Source organism: Eleutherodactylus coqui, chromosome 11, assembly GCF_035609145.1.
Source record: "Eleutherodactylus coqui strain aEleCoq1 chromosome 11, aEleCoq1.hap1, whole genome shotgun sequence".
Classification (NCBI taxonomy): Eukaryota; Metazoa; Chordata; class Amphibia; order Anura; family Eleutherodactylidae; genus Eleutherodactylus; species Eleutherodactylus coqui.
The window spans coordinates 62908419-62930353 of NC_089847.1; the positions used below are offsets into that span (position 1 = coordinate 62908419).

General features: G+C 44.4%; 1 protein-coding gene across 4 annotated transcripts in view; it reads left to right on the forward strand.

Annotated features, from left to right (window-relative positions):
* The window catches only part of NECAB2 (N-terminal EF-hand calcium binding protein 2), a 257914-nt gene that overhangs the window by 69538 nt on the left and 166441 nt on the right, over window positions 1-21935 (forward strand). The gene's annotated exons all lie outside the window — the stretch shown is intronic.

Consider the following 21935-nt stretch of genomic DNA (forward strand, 5'->3'; position numbering starts at 1 on the left):
AATTGCCCTTAGCGAGTATGCTCGCTCATCTCTATTGATGACCAGTGCTGCCTATTTAAGCAGTGCTGACCAGTCACATCAGCATGTAGTGTCTTAAGGGCCATTTACACGGGACGATTATCGTTTGGAATCATTCACATTCCGTGCTCCCATTGGAATTTGAACTATAATTGTTCAGATTCTGCACGCAGAAAACTGAACTATTTGCCTTTCAGTGTAAACAGCAGTTTAGTGGAGTGGGGTGGGGGAGAGCGCTCTCCGGCCCGCCCCTACTCCATGCTGGCAGCGCTTTTAGAGATACCAGTGATACTCGCTTCTGTGTAAAAGCGCAGGAGCGAGCATCCCTGGGACTCACTGTCAGGCATTGTTTGCCCAACAGCTCGTTCTGTGTAAATGGGGCATTAGACTATCGATGCAAACTAATGTACAGTGTGTGCATAAGGTAGTCAGAGAAGCGGTACAGCCATTTTTGTTTATCCAGGATCGGAGAGATGCTTTAAAGTCAGTCTTAAACAAAAACTGGAAATTCAATCTTAGGGCTCCTTCACATGGGCGATGTGATTTTCGGCCGCATGCATCACGACTTCATCATGGCGGAAAATCACATGAACGGGAGGCAGGAGCGACTAAGTCGCGGCCGCATCTCCTGTTTTTCCGCGCATGCAGATGGCCGGGTCCGGGTACACACCTTAGTCGCGGCTGCATCTTCTGTTTTTCCGCCCATTTAGACAGCCGGGTGCGGCATGTACACACTGTAAGCCAGAATACTGTCAGGCGAGGAAGAGAGTTTCACTCTTCTAAACTCCCTCTCTGCCCCTTGCCGGCTACTGGCCAAGGGACGGGGCGGATGCTAGCGTGTTAAACTCCCGCCCCCTCTCCACCTCTTGCCAGCAACGGGAGGGAGCGGGATTGAGCAAGAGCTGTGCTAATCTCTGGCTAATTCCGTCCTGCCCCCTCTCTTTGCCGGAACTGGGCAGAGAGGGTGAGAGAAGGGGGAAGGAGTTTAGCACAGCCACTGCAAAACTTCATCCCACCTCACTTTTCTGGCAGCACCCATAGGAGTCTATGGGATTGGCCAACATATTCCAGCTAAAGATAGTTGCCAAACTATTTTTTCCGGCCAGTGTAAAATCAGCCGGCCAAAATACGTGCTGTGTGTGCTTCTTTTCTGGCCGGCCAATTTTTATACCCCCAAAAATTGCCCATCTGAACAAATGCATTGTAATCCAATGCATCAGATTTTCACGATTTTTGTCCGGTGTTTTATTGCGGCAAAAGTGCCTGTGTGAATAAAGCCTTAGCAGAAGATTAGACAAGTCTATCCTACTAGGCCTCCTTTAGATGTCTGGACCTTATAGTTGAGACCAAATACCCAACACTACTGAGCAGTAATGCCTCCACCACGTCCCATAACTATACTACTTTTTGCTCAAGCATGTAATAGGACATTTAGTTTTTTTTTTAAGATGGCTGCACACGACCAAGTGGGATTCCGCATGCAGGAGCCCACAGCGGAATCTGACCCTGTGCTCAGCCGGCATCTGCACGTTCCTGTCATTTCTTCCTCTTTTCTGTACGGCAGATGGTCTGCACGGCGTGCCTTTAGACATGCACAGTACAGATTTTTTTTAAATCCCTGGCGATGACGTGGAATCCGCGACCTTTCCGCAGTGTCAATTACGGAAGGGCCACGTGTCGGACGGCTTCCATTGACTTTAATGGAAGCCGTCCGCATGGAATCTGCTTAAAAATAGAGCATGCTGTGATTTATTTTTTTTTGCAAGCGGAAAATTACTGTTCGTGTGCAGGAAAAAGCGTTTTTCAATAACATGCTAGGGGCAGTATTTGCCTGCTCCGGATTCCGCAATGCAAATACGCAGCCGGCCACAACTATTTTAGAGGCTCAGTTTTTCTGTCACACAAAGTGCAAACATTGTAGGCTGAAAAGCAAACTTGTAAAAGAAAGAGCATGCTTACACAGAATTACCAATTTATTATAGACATCTGCCCTTTCCTGAGACCCAGTCCAAGTGCCTGTCTAGAACAAGCATAGAGGCAAGACTCCAGTGGGCAAAAGAGCCCAAAATTGGATCACTGAGCATTGGAAAAATATTGTCTGGTCAAATGAATCCAGATCTCCCTTGCACCATTCTAATGGGAGGGTCAGAATTTGTTGCAAGCAGCATGAATCGATGGGCCCTTGTTGTCAGCTATTAAGATCATGTTAGTACCTGCATGTAATTTGCGACAACTGCAAGACGCTGACCTGTCCGCATGGGCCAATATTCTTGCAGGAAGATTTCAACACCTAGTGGAATCTATGCCTTAACGAATTGTTGCAGTTCTTATAAAGGGGTTGTCCCGCGGCAGCAAGTGGGTCTATACACTTCTGTATGGCCATATTAATGCACTTTGTAATGTACATTGTGCATTAATTATGAGCCATACAGAAGTTATAAGAAGTTTTTCACTTACCTGCTCCGTTGCTAGCGTCCTCGTTTCCATGGAGCCGACTAATTTTCGCCGTCTAATGGCCAAATTAGCCGCGCTTGCGCAGTCCGGGTCTTCTTCTTTTATGAATGGGATCGCTCGTGCAGGATGCCGGCTCCGTGTAGCTCCGCCCCGTCACGTGCCGATTCCAGCCAATCAGGAGGCTGGAATCGGCAATGGACCGCACAGAAGCCCTGCGGTCCACCGAGGGTGAAGATCCCGGCGGCCATCTTCAGCAGGTAAGTAAGAAGTCACCGGAGCGCGGGGATTCAGGTAAGCACTCTCCGGTGTTCTTTTTTAACCCCTGCATCGGGGTTGTCTCGCGCCGAACGGGGGGGGGGGGGGGGGGGGGTTTGAAAAAAAAAAAACAACCGTTTCGGCGCGGGACAACCCCTTTAAGGAGGTCCAACACAATACTAAGTGGGTAGCAAAAACCAATAATGGCAACAGCACGCAAAATAAATTTACTATCAGAAGTATACATACCTATAATCTAACCAAATTAAATAATGCAAGGTTCTCAGTATATAATTTGATCAAATTACATTGGCCCATCTACCAACGTCCAGGTGACCAAGCTCTCAGATGGGTCCTAACATTAATACCAGGTGGTGTATCTTAACCTGGGAAAGCTGCGTTCCTACCTCTCAAAATGCTCCTCTCTTGGGACTAAGCCTACAAATAAAACCAGGGAGGGTAGGATACCATATAGATGTTCCAATAGGAGGGACAGGAGGTAAATGGGCTGCATGTGTGCACGACCCAGTGAAGGCAGCCAAAACTTCACAATATTTGTACAGAAAGGGAAAAAGGGGTCAATACTAAGTGGGTATCTCTAATAAAGTGGCTATTCAGTTTGAAAAAAAGAAAATTGATAATAAAAAGACCACCTGCTCCATATATTCTTTCCTTTTTATTCTACTCGAAGGATAGATATACAGTATGATTATTCCTAACTGAATACTGTAAAGTCACTTACTTTTCAACTACGTCTGCTGGAAGTTTCTTCCAATCATTCACTTTCAGTAAGATAATAATTTGCGGCATTGCTTCTGATCTTCCCCCAACTATTCTCGGATTGTGCCCCCTTGTTTTAGTGTTTAGTTTCCTATTAGAAGCACTTCTCTCCTAAACTTGATTAAACCTTTAGAATTTCTGAACGGTTACCTTTAAATATTTTAAACACCTTAAACTAAGTTATGGTGCTTCTAGTTTAGGCAACGGGAAGTCCTGGGAATCTTTGTCTCATACTCATCGGGTTCCCCATTCCTGCGGTAGGTGCCAGCAGCGTGACTCTGCCTGCACATCTCCCATTCATCTCTATGGAAGGTGCATGCACAGAAAGTCAAGCTGCTGGTGCTCTCTGACTTTGCTGGGTTACAACGCAAGAATGGGGAACCCAATTAGTATGAGATAAAGATTATAGGACTCCCCGTCACCTAAACTATAAGCACCATAACTTTGTTTATGGTGCGTTTTAGTTGTTAACAGGTTCCCTTTAGAGGTTTCGATCGTGTCCCCTTTTTATCTTTCTCTTACATTATTTAGTCGTAGATCTGATTTCTTAAAGGTGTACTCCCTCTAAAAACATTAATCAACTGACCAGAGGATAGGTGATGTGTCATCACTAGGGGTCCACCGTTAGGACCCCCCACTGATTACTAGAACAGGAATGCCGAGTCCAGTCATGCCTTGAGGAGGAGCTTAAATGTCGTGAGCCGCCAAGAACACAGCTATAAAGGTTGGTGGACTTGTGAGCCCAATGATCTCATATTCATCAGTTATCTTGAAGGTGGTACATGTTCTTAGCAGGATATTATTTTAATTGATTGAAATTGCAGCTGTCATTATGACTAGTTCTCATTTATTATTGTGCTATTTAGGGGTGTGTTTAAACATATAGAATTTATGGCGAAATTCACTCAAAATGCTGTAAAAGTCCAGTACAACACAAGGGAATGGCACTGCAGTACAACGGGGGAGATAGAAATGGATGAAAGCACATAATGCATGGATTTCATTGTGGATTTTCAAGCTGTTTCTATTTTTGCACCATGTGTGAACTCAGCCTTTGAGCGTATTACTTGACTTTAATAAGCTTTGCATGAATTTGGGCTGGTATACGTTTGTCCTGGTAGTCATTCTTCATGTGTCTTAGTTAGGTAGGGTAACGCTTAACCTCTACACCTTTCAGCTGTGAGCTCCTTTATTAGGAATATTTAGATGTATTTCTCTTCACTTTACACTGACACGGTTTGACCCAGAAGATGAGGTATATTACTTCTAAGAGCTGCTACTTTTCAGCAGCCTCATAATACATTTGCCTCTGTTAATGGATCTTACAAGTTCCTGAAAATCAGGCTCCTCGGAGAACACAATTGGAAAATGATTTTCTTGGATGAGGTGCTCTCGGCTGCCAGGACTCGCTCAGCATCTAGTGCCCTAATTACTCACTTGTAAAGGAAATGGATTATTTGCAGAATAAAGGCTTTTCATTGAAGAGATGGGATCTTTTCTGCATGCAGATATTAGAAGGCTAATAAAACACAAGCAATTAGGGTGTCCATACATAGTAGATTGAAGTCAGACGATCCTGCTGATTTACTGTAGTTGGGACCGACTGACTCTCCTCCAGACACAGATGTCAGGGGAAGGATCGGGCAAGTTGGATTGCAATATGTCAAATAATTAGCTTCCATAGGAGACAGGCCGCTGTCAAAAGGACTTTAGTAGTCACTTATTCCCATCTTCCTATTAAAAAAACGTGCACACTTGGCTAAACATGCATATGTATGTGGGATTCGGGAGGATAGTTGTCTTCTGCTGACAGATATCTAAGGTGCTTGGCTATCTAAAGGGTTCATTCACATGAGTGTCAAAATGATGCAGAAGTTTGTCGCGCAAAAAAAATCACACGATTTTTCGCGATTGAGTTTCAAGCTTCATTACCGTTAAATTCGCCCATTCACATGATCAGGAGCGGCTTGCTGTGGAAAAATGCTTTGCTGTTCGGAATTCCCTCGGTCAGTAGAACTCCTTCTAATTACTTTGAATGACTTAAATACAGGCACCTATCTTCTTTTCCGGGCGTTGGATGCAGTTAAACTCCCTCCCCCTCCCTTTTTTTATGGACACTCCTGCGTTTTTCGGTCAAAAGGTAGGTCAAGGCCTACGCAACAGGGAATTTTGGTTGCTAACTTCAGTCACTGATAACTTTATTTTTTTCGCACGGCTAAAAATTGTTGATCCGAACGTTGTCATAGAAAAACCATTGGTTCTAATAGTTGCAATTTTTTGTGTGGGTAAATTAGCTGCGCAAAATCGCCCATGTTAACAGGGCCTAAAAGCCCATTAAGATGGGACGAATATCGGGCAAACTATGCCAGACACTCGTCCCCGCACATACTCACTCTCGTGCTGCTGCACTGGAGCTAGTATCGCTGGCTCACAGCGGGGCGGCAGGAGGAGATTTCTCTCCTCTCGTTTCCCGCCCCTCTCCATTCACTTAATATAGCGGCTGTGAACGGCTGCTATTTACACTGCACGATCATCATTCAGCTCATCGTCCATCGTTTATGCTGAATAAATGATGGGCGATGACCTGATCGCTCAGTGTAAATAGCAGCTGTTCGGTGCTGAACGTCTGCTATGTTAAGTCAATGAAGAGGGGCAGGGGGAGAGCGAGAAGAGAAATCTCCTGCAGATTCCTCGCTGTGAGCCAGTGATACTAGCTCCCATGCAGGAGCACAAGAGTGAGTATGTGCGGGGACAAATGTTGGGCAAAGTCAATCACAGGCAGTGCTCAGCCATTGAATGAAAGCTGAGCACTGCCTGTGATTGGGCACAGTGCTCAGCCAATCACAGGCAGTGCTTAGCCATTCATCAATGAATGGCTGAGCGCTGCCTGTGATTGGCTGAGCGCTTATCCAATGAGACAGGCGCTTTCTGGGGGCGGGGATTTTTCAATCCCTGGCCTCCAGAACACAGAAAAAGACTGCCGTGTCAGAGAGAAGAGTCGAATGGCTCTTCTAGGTGTGTATAGTTTTTAAAAAAAATTTTTTTTTTACAGCTAGGGCTGCTTTTCAGGGAAAGGCTTATATTTCAAGCCCTTCCCTGAAAATCATTGCTGCAGGGGTTTCCTGCAATCCACTAGCAGTGCCGGCCCTATTGAAAGAAATGGGATAGCATCACGGACTTCTGCCACAACAGTGACAGCTATGGCAAAGGATTCCTTCATTCCCGCGGTCCATTGAAAACAATGAGTGTTATCGCAGCATTTTCTCTGCTCTGCAAGGCACTAAATCTTGCATCGCTAGAAAAAATATCACTAGTGGGTAGGCACCCTAATACAGAGAAAAAAGGGAATGGAATGTGACCGTAGGAGGCAGTACATAGGAAGTAGCATTAGTACGGTAGTTATATTCTTGTACGTAGGAAGTAGTATTAGTAGTTATATCCTTGTACATAGGGGGCAGTATTATAATAGTTATATGCCATTTTAAAATATCTGGGCCCCCCCACCTCCAGCCCAGAATTTTAAATACTTTTCAAATTCAAGGAAATAATCAAAGAAGCAGAAAAGGGGGAATCAGAAGGAAGATAGTGGGGGACATCATTTCTATTATAACATTAAAGGAGATGTCTCGAGGCAGCAGTGAAATATTTTTTTTGCCCAGTCCCCCTTCTTCAGCATACATTACTAAGTACCAATGTAAATGGCTTTTAAAGCCGGTTCCTACTTACAGTTCTGGTGTTTCATGAACTTATAAAAAGTTTCCGAAAGATGGCCGCCGCTTCTTCTCCCTGCGCTTGCTTCAGCCCGACGTGCTCGCTCCCGAGACGCCGGTCACACTTCGTTTTAGCAGGGAGCTGTCCAGTGCTGATCCTTTCCCCCTGCACAAGTAATCCATGGCTTCGTAATAGCAGGGAGCTGTCCAGTGCTGAATTCTCAGCAGAAGGTACTGTAATGCCTCCCTGCAATTCACTTTCCACTGTTTTAGATGAAATAGTTTTTTCACCTAAATATATGTGTGTGTATATATGCGTGTACACATTTTATATATATATCTATATATATATAGATAGATATATATAGTATACGTGTGTATGAGTATACGCATACGCGTATTCGTGAGTGTATATACACACATTTTATATATATATATATATACATACCCACACGTGTTTTTTTATATGCGTGTGTATATATGTGTGTGTGTGTGTGTATATATATAATATATATATATATATATATATATATATATATATATGTGTGTGTGTATATATATGCGTGTACACATTTTTTATATATATATATCTCTATATATCTCTATATATATATATAGAGAGAGAGAGATATAGTATACGTGTGTACGAGTATGCGCATACGCGTATTCGTGAGTGTATATATACACACACATTATATATATATATATATATATACCCACACGTGTTTGTATATATATGTGTGTGTGTGTATGTGTGTGTATATATGTGTGTGTGTGTGTGTGTGTGTGTGTATGTATGTATATGTGTGTGTATGTATATGTGTGTGTGTGTGTGTGTGTATGTATATGTGTGTGTATGTATATGTGTGTGTATGTGTGTGTGTGTATGTATATGTGTGTGTGTGTGTGTGTGTGTGTGTGTGTGTGTGTGTGTGTGTGTGTGTGTGTATGTATGTGTACGTGTGTGTGTGTGTATGTATGTGTGTGTATGTATGTGTGTGTGTGTGTGTGTGTGTGTGTGTGTGTGTGTATGTATGTGTATGCATCGGGGCCACGGCGGCAGCATCGGGGGCACAGCGGGAGGCTCGGGCAGCACGGCGGCAGCATCGGGGGCACGGCGGCAGCATCGGGGGCACGGCGGCAGCATCGGGGGCACGGCGGCAGCATCGGGGGCACGGCGGCAGCATCGGGGCCACGGCGGCAGCATCGGGGCCACGGCGGCAGGCTCGGGGGCCACGGCGGCAGGCTCGGGGGGCACGGCGGCAGGCTCGGGGGGCACGGCGGCAGGCTCGGGGGGCACGGCGGCAGGCTCGGGGGGCACGGCGGCAGGCTCGGGGGGCACGGCGGCAGGCTCGGGGGGCACGGCGGCAGGCTCGGGGGGCACGGCGGCAGGCTCGGGGGGCACGGCGGCAGCATCGGGGGCACGGCGGCAGCATCGGGGGCACGGCGGCGGGATCGGGGGCCGGGCGGTGGGCTACGGGCCAGGGCGGTGGGCTACGGGCCAGGGCGGTAGGCTAACACATCACCCCCGACCCCTCACTTACATGGGCGGCTTCTAGGCAGGGCTTCTCGGCTGGGCTTCTCGTCTCCGCTCGGCTGGGCTGGGCTGCTGAAGTTTCTGCACCTTTCTCTAACAGAGGATGGTAGCAGAATGGCTGCTCCAGCGCGCTCCCGAGAGGTTACAGCTCGTCTGCGCATGCGCAGAAGAGCTGTAGCGGCTAACACACTGAAGCGGCTCGTGCTGAGCAGAAGACCGGACTGCGCAAGCGCGTCTAAAAAAGCAAGCCGCCAGCGAATTTAGACGGAACCATGGAGACGAGGACGCTAGCAACGGAGCAGGTAAGTGGAATAACTTCTGTATGGCTCATATTTAATGCACGATGTACATTACAAAGTGCATTAATATGGCCATACAGAAGTGTATAACCCCACTTGATTTCGCGAGACAACCCCTTTAATGATTTCTGATGGTGGTCCAAGTGTTGGAATTAGAACAGGAGTCACCAAGGTCTTTGAATGAATGGAGCAGTGGTCACATTACCAGACCTAAAAGACCTCTGCTTCATTCATTTCACTGTGACTGCAGGAAATAGCTGAGTACAAGTGCTTGGCTTTCTCTGGGGGTCCCGTGGTGTGGTGGTCTGCACACATGAGCAGTGCTCCATTCATTTGAAGACCTTCTGGACTCCCATTCTTATGACGAGGGGGTTCCAAGCAGTCAGACCCCCACCGATCAGATAATTACCATATGGCCTATCTTGTGGATGGGGGATTAGTTCTTTAGGGAAACAAGCTCTTTACCTGTTACCCCCTTTAATTTAGACACACTGGTATGTGTCCGTGTACAGTATGTACTGTCATTATAGACTTCCTAACACAACATCACTTTTGACATGCAGCTTAATAGATTTTGCCTCTCTACATATTTAATAAAACCTTATATTATGTGTCTTAAAACTACACTTCCAGGCCGAACAGGAACGTCAGACAGAATACTTAAGTGTTTCAGACTAAACATATGGTTCATGTACCAAATGTTTAGTCTGAAACACAAAGTGTCCTATCTAGAGATGAGCGAGCGTACTCGGAAAAGCACTACTCGCTCGAGTAATTTGCTTTATCCGAATATCGCTGTGCTCGTCCCTGAAGATTCGGGTGCCGGCACGGAGCGGGGAGCTGCAGGGGAGAGCGGGGAGGAACGGAGGTAAGATCTTTCTCTCCCTCTCTCCCGCCCGCTCTCCCCTGCTCCCCGCTGCGACTCACCTGTCAGCCGCAGCGGCACCCGAATCTTCAGGGACGAGCACAGCGATACTCGGATAAAACAAATTACTCGAGCGAGTAGTGCTTTTCCGAGTACGCTCGCTCATCTCTAGTCCTATCCAATGTTCCTGCTCGGCCTGGAAGTGTAATTTTCAGATGCATATATTAAAAGCAATTTTATCTTTCAGATTGTTTAACATATATAATTTCCGATGTCCTTCTCCCCATTCCTTCCTTCCATCACTGTCTCTCCCCATTGTATGAAACATTTTATTGGAGCCCATTGTTTTTAACAATCAGGATTAAAACATTTAATCACTGTCTTCTAGTACCTCTTATACTTTATTCTAATGTACAATGTTAGTTATTTGATAAGATACATTGTTCATGATTTTATATCTTAACGTCTCCCATGGTCCTAGACAATAAGGGTGCTATACACACTGTATACTATATCCGGTCACCAGTGCATAGATGCTTCCAGTTGTTTGGAATGCAGAATATGCACTCCAGTGAAGGGATTTGCACCCAGACGCAGTCAGTGAATGCTCTTTTTGGCGGCTTCCTCCCGCACCAAAACAACTGCAGAGCAGGAAATTGAAACACAACCCCACTCTCTTCCTAACTCCATTAGTGTATGATCTCGCTGGTTATTCTGATATGTGCTTGAAAAACAAGGCTGAGTTTTTATATAGCTCCACTAATAAACCCTGGATGCTTCATCTCCACCTGTGGATTACTCTCTATTGAGACTTCCCCTTATAAAGTAAGTTGATCACCTTCACTTCTTCTTTATTTATATGGCCATATTCCCTGGGGCGCTGGGTACTGTTCACTCCTTTTAACCGTTGTTCTTGTTTGGCCTGGAATTGTAATTTTCAGATGCATATACTGTATTAAAAGCATTTTTTCTTTTAATTAAGAAGAGGAGCGATATCGTATTTATGCGATATTGCTGCGTTTACTCGTGGCGACATCGCGATTTTGTGTCGCTACAAATTCACGCGACTTTGTAGCGCTCTTTTGCCGGGATTTTCGGGGGTTAAGGGACTTGAAATATAAGCCCTACTCAAAAAAAAAGCCCTGGCTGTATAAAAAAAACAATATATCACCTAACAGGCGCTGTCAGCTCTGCCGCGCGTCTCCCCTGCAGCTTCGGCAGACTTGCTTGTAGTTTTCAGTCAGCGCTTCCTAGTTTGGAGGTTCAAAATCCCCACCTCCAAGAAGTGCTGGATGTGATTGGTTCTCCAGAGACCTCAGCCACTTATTGCGGAGCTCGAGAACCAATCACAGCCAACGCTTCCTGGAGGTAGGGATTTTGAACCTCCAAACCGGGAAGCGCTGACTGAAAACTACAAGCAAGTCTGCTGGAGCTGCCAAGGAGGCGCACAGCGGCTGTTAGGTGATGTATTGTTTTTTTATGTAGCCAGGACTTTTTTAGGGCTCTTACAATAGGATTTTCTACTGTAAAAGTTGCATCGCACCGCAGGAAAACCGCATTTTCAGGTGATGCAACATAAAGCAAATTGCGGCTATATAGATCATGTTGCGATTTTGTATTCTTGCAATGTAGCAGCCTACAAAACATTGCTAATGTGAAGGAACCCATTGGAAACATGGGCTTCACATACATGCGATTTGTAGCGCTGTCGCATCGTGAGAAAATCGTGTGATTTTTTTTTTATTTTTTTAATCGTCCATGTGAAACCGGCCTAAAGGACATCTGTCAAGTGACTCTCAAACTACTAATTAATTGCTGTTAATACTTCAGGATCCTGTAGAGAAGCTGACATATGTCCTTTAAGGCTGTCCATCGCCCTTGCAGTTCTCCCTGCTAGTCCTGTGCATAGTCAGGAATACGGAGTGTGACCATATCGGTGATGACTGTTTTTCTTGTATCTATATATAGAATGTATACATACAGTGAATGGCCACTTTATAAAAGATACCCATCAAGTAGGATGCTGGACCTCTGTGAGACTTCAGAGCCATTGTGGCCTAAATTCCACTAGGTATTGAAATCATTCTGCTGTTCCATCCGGACAAGATATCTTCTTGCACTGGCCGCAGATTAGATGGTGTACTGATATGCTCTGAACAGCTGACAGGAAGGGTTTACTGGTTCATACTGCTTGCGCCAAATTCTGACCCTCCCATCAACATGTCGCAGTAGAAATCTGAGTTCATCTAACCAGGAGATGTTTTTCCACTGCTCAGTGATGCCATTTTGTGTTCTGTTGCGCAGCGGAGTCTCGCTTTTCTGTTTCTTTTACAAATTAGGCCTTATATCCACGGGTGTGTTGGAATTGCGGGACACCCGTGAGGATGATACGCAGTTCAAGCCGCCCATAGGGAGACATGAGTGTCCGCAGCTTAATTAAAGCATGTGGATTTGTTTTGCGGACCTTCTGGTCCAGAAAACAAATCGCAGCATGCTCCATTTTGCCACAGATCCTGCATGAACAGCTTCCATTGAAGTCAATGGAAGCCATCCGATCTTCGGCACACCCGCAGTTGTATCTGAAGATGTGCCGTGGATCCTGCGGGAAAGCAGGAGATTTAAAAAATATATATATCCACTGCACATGCGCATCCACAGAGGAGAGGACGGAAGAACCAAACAGCAACGCAGAGGATCCGGAAGTAAAAGGAATGTCGTCTTGCTGCAGGCAGGGTGAGATTCTGCTGCGGGCTCCGGCCCACGCAATCTGACCCGCTCATGGACATGAGGCCTTAATGGCACTTGAGCTGGTCATTTGCTATTACAGCCCAACTGTGCTAAGGAACAAAGAGTTGTGTGTTCACATTAGTTGGAGCACTAGCATTGTATTTAGCTGCCATTTTCATGGTTATCCACCACCTGTTCATCAGAACAATTCTTGACATCCTCCACTGAAGCTTTTCGTTGACAAGTTATGTTCGCAAAATCCCCTTTGGCTGGATTGATCCACTCTGCCAACCTTGTGGGTTTTTCTTGTTTGACAGTTTCTGAAATAGTATGCCACTGCTTCTACACTTAGGCACTCTAGTTTGCTCCCACATGTTACTCTGCATATTATGGCTGTGTTAATTGGTCCCATGATGCACCTTCGATATACTGATTAGGGAAACGCAATGTAACATATAACAGGACTCTTTACTCAATATCAACATTTTTAGGGTCTCCACAAGAGGGATAATTCTCAGGGTTGCTCTTATCAAGGCAGTAACTCTGTTTTCTTTGGAATATAGTGTGTAATAGTAATAAGGATAATAGGATAAGCAAGTGGTCCCTTCTTCTGTATTTACCTGTGACGGATGTTTTGCCAGGAGTATTGAGACGGTGCATACACACCAATTCTTTTTGGACTAAAAAGACATTAGTATTCCGATGTCTGACTGTAAATACCATTACGATCCTTTTGTATGTTTGAACTATTGTCATATTTGCAGTATTTTGGCATATTTCACATTAGTATTAAATTTCTTTCTAGAATAATCTGGCAGTAGCTTCATTTATGTTAATCATGGTTATGGTTGAATCACAGAGATGTCCATAATATTAATGTATTGAATAATTTATTCAAATAAATGAATAATATAATATAAATAATATAATTTATTGCCCATTGTTGTTGCAGTAATCCTGGCGAGTCTAGCGCTGATCAACATACCTAGTTCGATTTGCCCTACCACCGATCCACAGAAAACTTGTCATTTGATTCTATGCTGCACTGTGGGATCACAGGTCTAATTTCCATACAGTTTATATACAGATGTGGCAAAATTTAAGGCTACTCTCATATAGGCAGCTGTAATAACAGAAAATTTTAAAAACAGCGTTTTCGAACTCGTTTTCAAACCTGTTTGAAAGTGGTTTGTTAAGGGGCCCCATAATCGCAGTGGGTGATGAGGTGCGTTAAAAATTGCCAAAACGCACTAAAATGAAGCAAACTTCATAAATTGCGGCGTTAGAAGCACCACGCTTGAATGCTTGTCTGAGAAGAAGTGGAGGTGTTTTTAAAACTCCGCACTAAGCGTTGTAAAAAACGGCCTGTGTGAGAGTGGCTTAACTTGACATTTCCTAGTTACACATGCATTTCAATAATATGTAACACATCAATGTCAATCTAAAGTTTGCTACATGGTAAATACTATAGGTAGTATATGAAATGAGTTTTATGTTCTATATTAGATAATTAATCCACACAACTATATAAATTGCAATCAGTGTGGAATCCCTTAACCTTGTATTTAGAGTGTCAAAAGCTTTTTGAATGTGAATGAGCGAGTGACAGGTCCCCCACCTGTTCGAAGACTGCCTGATCAGCCGCCTTGTTCAGCTGCCAATTGAGAATACTGTTTAAATTTAGCATTACGGATGAAATTCTAAGAATATTCTAAATGCAGTTATTCAACATGTCATCATGTTTTCACTAGGGATAGGAGGAAGGGCAGCAACTGGAGTCTCTTGCAAGATAATTAAGTGATGAACAGCAGGGTTATATCCAGCTGATGCTGAAGTGAAGCTCTACTTGCTAAGGCCCCCTGCACATGGGCAGAAATTCCGCACGTGATTTCCCGCTGAATTTCCGCCCGTGGCCGTTGTCATAGGATTGCATTAGAAAATGCAATCCTAGGCAGACGGCCACGATTTGTCTGTGGGAAATCACGTGCGGAAAACAAATCGCGGCATGCTCTATTTCGAGCCCCGCACAGAAATGTCACTCCTCGGCCGACGGTTCCGCTCTGCGCATGCGCCGGCTGGCCGGCAGCCGGCACATCAAAGAGCCGGAGCCACGGGAGAGGTGGATGCTGCGCTGGTCCCTGCAGGGGCTCGGGTCTAGTCCCGCAGCGAGAATTCTCGCAGCAGGATCCGACCCGGCCGTCTGCAGGCGGCCTATAAAATGATGAATTATTTTCCCTAACACCCATGATGGCACCAATGAGAGATCGCCTACCATCTGAACAGGTAACGGGAACCTCCCAGATCTCTGTAAAGGCTGTAATACCCTTCACCTCCTCAGTTCCTGTTTTTGGGGCAGGCTACAGAATGCTGAGGTAGCTACCGCTTGGCTGCCATTACTAACAAGAGTTTCTCCAGATCTCTAAAGTTGGCAGCCTGATTTTCCATGAGCCGCTAATTCCCCTCTATTGCTGTGTTTTAAAAAAAAAACACAGATATAAACACAGGCTTAGATATAAACATATGTAAAATAGAAAAAGGCCTCAAAATAGTCCATGGATTCTTGCATAAGAACTGAGGAGGTAAAGGGTGTTCCCACCTTTAAAAGAGATCTGGGAGGTTCCTGTTTCCTGCCCAGATGGGGGTGGTCTCTCATGGGTACTGTAATGGGCTCATGGAAAATCGATTACTGGTAAGTAATCTTGTCGTTTCTCATCCTAAAAATGTTTTACTTTACTGCAAATATTCAAATTTCCAATTCCACCCATTCAATCATGTCTGACTCTTGGATAATCTGTGGGCCAGTTCCCTCCATGCTTCTCTATTCTCTGCGTCTGCTTTCAATTACCTGATGTCCATTCCCATGCCCTTCTCGATGGTGTCCAGCCAACGTGTCTTTTGTCTTCCTTGTTTCCTTTTACCACTGACTATTCCAAGTAGTATCTCTTTTTCCAGCGAACTTGCCGTCATCACATGTCCAAGCTAAGTAAGTCTCCATCTCATGATCTTGCCTTCCAGGGACACTTGTAGGGTGATATGGTCCAGCTTTGTTGGTGACCCTAGATGTCCAGGGGATTCATAGAAGTTATCTCCAACACCACAGCTCAAAACACGCCAATTTTTCTTCTGTCTGCTATCCTCCATATCCACGTCTCACAGCCATATTTTGCAGTCAGAAAGACAATGGTTGTGATTAACCTTCGTTTGATGGTGATGGAGACATTTTTGCACTTCCACATTGGGTCCATGCTCACCATGTTCATATGCCCCAGTTCAAATTGACACTTTATCTCACCTGTTGAGCTACCACTATGATCGATGAGGGACCCAAAGAATATGAACCTATTAATCACTTCAATTTCCTCACTTTTGAACTTTATGTGGACTTCCTTGTTGGCAGTCGTCATGCTCTTTGCCTACTTGAGTCCCATCTTCTCACTTTCTTCTTTTAGCTTCAGGATCAGCGTCTTCAGATGCTTTGCTGTCTCTACTACTAGGGTTGTATCGTCTGCATATCTTAGATTACTGATGGTTCTTCTAACTATTTTGAACCCAATACCCAGATTTTTTTTTAGTCAAGCTGCCTCATGATCACTTCTACATAGAGGTTAAAAAGGAGATAGAATGCATCCTTGTCTTGTGTCTTTTTTGATCTCAAACCATTCTGTATTCCCATACCAGGTTCTGACTGTGGCTTCTTGATTATTGTAGAGGCACCTGATTGGTATTAGTGTACCTTGATGCCACTCGAAGCTAGGGGTTTGACAGGGGGAACGTCCCTCTCACACCCCTAGCTCCCGATAGGGTGAAAGCACAAAGGCGCTAGAAGGTCCTAAAGTCGGTGTATGTGAGACATACGATGTGCAAGGTTAGTTAACACACCTGCACAGCTCCAGCCCTGTTGCCCTGTGCTGGCGCTATGAGGTCCCAGTTGTCATCCTCCTGCACCTGTAAGCCTCCGCAGGCTGTAATGAACATTCCCCCAGCACACTTGGGTCCCTGATGAAGAAAACATAGTAACATAGTTCGTAAGGCCGAATGAAGACAATGTCCATCTAGTCCAGCCTGTTTAGCCTCCTGTTTTGTTGATCCAGAGGAAGGCAAAAAACCCCAAGAGCAGAAGCCATATTGCCCTTTTGGGGAAAAAATTCCTTTCCGACTCCCTAATGGCAATCAGACTGTTCCCTGGATCAACCCCTAATAGTTCCTACCTGCCTGTATACCCGGATTAACAATTAACCTAAGATTTATAACCTATAATATCCTTCCTCTCCAGAAAGACATCAAGTCCCCTTTTAAAGTCCTCTATGGATTTTGCCATCACCACTTCCTCAGGCAGAGAGTTCCACAGTCTAACTGCTCTTATAGTAAAGAACCCCTTTCTATGTTGGTGATAAAACTTGCTTTCCTCTAAACGTAGCGAATGCCCTCTTGTTACCGTCGTAGTCCTGGGTATAAACAGATCATGGGAGATATCCTTGTATTGTCCCCTCATGTATTTATACATAGTTATTTGACCACCCCTTAGCCATCTTTTTTCTAGAGTAAATAATCCCAATTTGGATAGCCTCTCTGGGTATTCCAGTCCCGTCATTCCGTTTATTAGTTTAGTTGCTCTTCTTTGAACCCCCTCCAGTACTGTAACATCTTTCCTGAATACCGGTGACCAGAACTGTGCGTAGTATTCCATGTGGGGCCTGACTAGTGCCTTATATAATGGAAGGATAATGTTCTCGTCCTTCACCCTATACCTCTTTTAATGCACCCCAAGACTTTATTTGCCTTTGCAGCAGCTGACTGGCATTGGTTACTCCAGTTTAGTCTACAATCCACTAGTACCCCCAGGTCTTTTTCCATATCACTTTTCCCTAGCAGTACTCCATTAAGTGTATATTGGTGACATCTGTTTTTGCTGCCCATGTGCATAACCTTACATTTTTCAACATTGAACTTCATTTGCCATTTTTCTGCCCAAGCCCCCAGCTTATCTAGGTCCGTTTGTAGCCGTACATTGTCCTCCGTTGCATTAATTATGTTATATAATTTTGTGTCATCTACAAATATTGATATTTTGCTGTGCAGCCCCTCTATCAGGTCGTTGATAAATATATTGAACTGAATGGGGCCTAATACTGAACCCTGTGGCACCCCACTAGCGACTGTGGCCCAATCAGAGTACGAACCATTTATTACCACCCTCTGCTTTCTATCATTGAGCCAATTCTTTACCCAATTACACACGTTTTCACCCAATCCGAGCTGTCTCATTTTCTATATTAGCCTATTATGAGGCACGGTGTCAAATGCTTTAAAGAAGTCCAGATATATGAGATCAATAGATTCTCCCAGGTCCAGCCTAGAGCTTACTTCATCGTAGAAACTGATCAGATTTGTCTGACATGAGCCACCTTTCATGAACCCATGCTGGTGAGGAGTTATTCCGTTGTTCTCCTTGAGGTACTCGTCGATGGCGTCTCTCAGAAACCCCTTGAAAATTTTTCCCATTACTGAAGTGCGACTTACCGGCCTGTAGTTACCAGGCTCACTTTTGGTCCCCTTTTTGTAAATTGGAACCACTTTGGCAATCCGCCAATCCAATGGTACAACACCGGTCTTGATAGTGTCTAGAAATATTAGATATAGCGGCCTAGCTATCTCATCACTTAGTTCCCTTAGTATCCTTGGGTGTATTCCATCTTGGCGATTTATCAATTTTAATCTTCTTTAATCGGTTCCGCACTTCCTCTTGCGTTAGGTATGACATATTTTGTGAGGGGTTCCTTTTATTCCCCTGCATCTCGTGTGGCATTTCCTTTTCGTTTGTGAATACGCTTGAAAAGAAACTATTTAATAGATTTGCCTTCCCTCCATCATCTTCAATGATTTCTCCTGCATCATTAAAGGGCCAGTGCTCTCCCTGCAAATCCTTTTGCTGTTAATATAGTTGAAAAATAGTTTTGTGTTGTTTTTGCTCTCCTTGGCGATCCGTCTTTCTGCCTCCTCTTTGGCAATTTTGATCCTATCTTTGCATATTTTGTTTTTTTCCCTGTATGATTTTAGCGCTTCTTTGCTGCCTTCTTGCTTTAGTAGTTTGAACGCTTTCTTCTTTTCGTTTATTGCCCCTCGTACCGTCTTGTCGAGCCACATTGGTTTCCTTTTAGTTGAGATTCTTTTATTTTTAAAGGGAATGAACTGCTCACATGAGGTGATTAGGATCCTTTTAAACTTTTCCCATTTGTCCTCTGTACTGATATTTTTGAGGATGTTGTCCCATTTAATGTTACCGATAGTAGTTCTAAGCTGATCAAATTTTGCTTTACCAAAGTTTAGTTTGTTTGTCGCTCCCTGATAAGGCTTCTTATTGAATGACAGCTGGAAGTTGATTGTATTGTGGTCACTGTTCCCCAAGTGCCCCTCAACCTGTACCCCCTTTATTCGGTCCAGTTTGTTAGTTAGTACTAGGTCCAGAATGGCCCTCCCTCTCGTTGGTTCCTGCACAAGTTGGTTCAGGTAATTATCTTTAATTACTCTCAAGAACTTATCACCCCTATGAGATTTGCAGGTTTCATTTTCCCATATTATATCTGGATAATTAAAGTCCCCCATGATAATTACTTCGTTGCGGTTTGACACCTCTTCTATCTGCCTTAGTAGTAAGTTTTCAGTTTCTTCTGTTGCTTTTGGTGGTCTATAGAAAACCTGTATCAAGTTTTTGTTATTTTTTCCTCCCTTTATTTCTACCCACAGAGATTCCACCTGTTCTTCTCCTACCTCTATATCCTCCCGTAGTCTCGGCTTTAAGTACGATTTAACATACAGACATACCCCTCCCCCTTTCTGGTTCCTTCGGTCTCTTCTGAAGAGATTGTACCCCTGTAAATTTTCCGCCCAATCGCACTTGTCATCAAGCCATGTTTCCGTTATTTTGAATATATCATAATTTTCATCAGTCATTCTCGCTTCAAGCTCACCCACTTTACCGATCAGACTTCTCGCATTCGTGGTCATACAATTTATATAGTTTTTTTTGTTCTTTAAATTCGTTTTGTTGCTATTCGTACTAATGGCTGATCAAACAGTTCTAACTGTACTAACCCCATCCCCTGCTCGACCCCCATTCCCCTTGCTTAGACCCGGGTCGCTAGCTACACTGGCTACCCCACTATTTCTCATTTTGCCCTCCCCCCAGTCCCTAGTTTAAACACTCCTCCAGCCTTCTAGCCATCTTCTCACCCAGCACAGCTGCACCCTCCCCATTAAGATGCAGCCCGTCCCTACGGTAGAGCCTGTAGCCGACAGCAAAGTCAGCCCAGTTCTCCAGGAACCCAAATCCCTCCTTCTACACCAACTTCGAAGACATTTGTTCACCTCCATAAGAGCCTGCTGCCTTTCTAGTGTGGCTTTAGGTGCAGGTAGTATTTCCGAGAAAACTACCCTTACAGGGTAAAGGAGATGCTTATGACCCGCTCGCCGCAAAGTTCTTCCACAACACTCTGTATTAAGTTAGTTTGGGCAAATGTGCTCACCACTATAGACAGCGGGGTGCCGGCTCCTGCTCCGCCGGCGAGAAATGGGTTTTTCGCAGGGCCAATCCTGGGCAGTAGCGCTGGCCGTCAAGGAACACAGGTGCAGGGTGCCGTCCTGTACTACAGCGCATTATCCTCCAGCATAAGATTAGTGCGCTTCCAGGACCTTCAGGCAAGTTACATCTGCAGCCAATCAGGTACAGGGGGCGTCACCCCCCTGTCAATTTTGACTCCACCAGGACTTACTTGTGGCGTCAAGATACACTAATTCCCACCTGATCAACATGATCAGGTGCGCTGGTACTTCTACTTCCTTCAGTGTTTCCCAAAGCTTATAATATTCAACACAAATATTCACATAAATGTAAAAAACTTATGGTTGTGTGATTATGGTTGTGTGATAGAAGTCAGTAGGGGTGCTGGTGGGATTGGGATGCCCAAATGCACGCACAATACGCAAGGAGATACGTAAAACACTGCATAATTCTGCTAGAAAAAGAACACATCTGGAACTAATAAGCCATTTCAATTAGTGTGTCTGTTTGCCGCACGCAAATGAGCATGGCTTTAGGCAAAAAAAGTCCAGTAAAATACACCGATACGTGTGTAAAAAAAGCCTCATTAAGTTCAAATTTGTTGTACTGATGGGCGCAATTGTGTTTACACTCATGTGCAGCCTTGGGAAGGTATTTCTGCTAACCTGAAAGGGCATTAATTTAGGGGATATTTACACAGGCTGACTAGCAGCGATATTTGTTTCATGCATAAATTGGACCCGACAGGGTACTAATCAATCGCTAATTAGTCAGTCAATTCGAGGATCACTCTCACGTATTTACAGTATGTGTTTTCGGGAGCTAATAAGTTTTAAATGGGAGGACAAAGTGGCATTCAGTGGGAAGTGCAAGACAACCAAGTACACACCTCCCTGCAAAGTTGTTGTCTAGTCATTCTGTTTAGACCAGACAATAATGTAATCAACCAGCGACTATCTTTAGGTGAGCTGAAACAAAGCGACTAGTGAATGAATACTTGCTCGTGTTCATATGGAACAACTGTTGCTTACCTTTGCGTTATTTAGCGGATGATAGTTGTCCAGTGTGAAGCCACCTTAAACTGATGTACATAAATGGCCAAGTTATCTAATTAAAATGGCTGCCCGCTATCTCTTCTGACTCCATCATAAATGTACACATTAGAGAATGAGGATAAGTGAATAAGCTGATGCTTCTGATCCCTCGGGCAGTGGATTATCTCCTGCCAATGCAAAGGATCTGGTTTGTTGGAATCCAACATACTGAATCCTTTTTTTTCTCCTCAGACCTCTTTCATGGAATGATTGGAGAAAATATAGAGTTTGTTCCCAATGTCCATGTTAGGATCTTGGTAAGGTATTTAACTGTATACCATACAATGGCATATATTTTGAGGCACTGGAATTGTCATAATCCGTGTAAAATTGTCCGAATTGTCCAAATATATGAGAATATATATCAGATGGACGTCATAGCTAGAATTCTTAATATAGTCAACGGTCATCCTCTATTCAATCTGTTGGTTTGTATTTTGGGCGGCATTCATTCTGATGGATATAGTCACTTTAAGGCCTTAGTCAGACGGGCGTTTTTTCGCGCGATTTGCGCATGCGTCCAGCGATTTTTTTTTTTGATTTTTTTTTTTTTTTGATTTTTTTTTTTAAACCATTGCTTTGCAATGGTATCGGACACATGAGCGCTTTTTATGCGCTCGTCCGATAAATTATAGAAC